Genomic DNA, 925 nt, shown 5'->3' on the forward strand with positions numbered 1-925 from the left:
TGGCAAAGGGCTGATTTTTGTTGAAATTTTGTCTTCAGCACTCGTTACATGTCATCCCATGCCTACCGCTCGTACACTACAGAACCTCTCTTCTCTTCCTTCTTGAGTATTTTGAACCTACGCTGCTTCCCCTGCCGATCCTCCTCAAGAAATGTTTCTTCTGAACTTTTTGTACTAACTGCAAATTTAAATTACTTCCCAGCACAGGTTGTGCGCAGCTTTAAAAGTGTTTGGAGGAGAAGTCTGTTTGTTACTTTCTCATTCCCAGTGCCCACTCCATCTTCCCACAATGTCCAGCAAGGAGCCCGCTGCCAGGCCTGCCGGGGTCACCCGGTGCCATGCTGCGCCCTCTCGAGCTGAGCCGAGGGTTGCGCATCGCCACAAGCACATGACTTCACCGCCCATGCCAGTTGCATAGCTCATAATGTCGCTGTGATGTTCACAAGTCATACTGTTACAGTGCGACCGTAACACTGGCAGCTGTGGCTTTGCGGAAGACGTGCGGCTGCTGGCGGCGGCGGGGCGGGCCGGAAGCGGGCACTACATCAATCACCCGATCCACTGCCTCTCGCCGTCCTCTGCTTCCGCCAATTGCATGCTTGCTTCACCTAAACGTGTGCGCCCTCGAGCACCCCGTGCTTCCGACCATCAACCATCCTGCAAGTCGCTCCATCGTTGGTGGTACTCCCCTAGGGCCCCCAAGACTCCGCAAGTGGCTGGGACACCGCCATGACGCCCGATGGCGTGGCGGTCAAAGGGGAAGCCGGCGAGCCACCGGCTGCCTCCCGCAAGTGGGAGCAGACCGCGGCCCACGGCAAGGGTAGAGTGCGGCCGCGCAAGAACCAGCCGCCAGAGTTGCAGACTAACGTGCCGCGCCTGACGGCAGTGGCCTACACGTGAGGGCGGCGGCGGCGGCCAGAGGCTG

This window comes from Chlorella variabilis (genome assembly GCF_000147415.1).
Source record: "Chlorella variabilis unplaced genomic scaffold CHLNCscaffold_12, whole genome shotgun sequence".
Taxonomy (NCBI): Eukaryota; Viridiplantae; Chlorophyta; class Trebouxiophyceae; order Chlorellales; family Chlorellaceae; genus Chlorella; species Chlorella variabilis.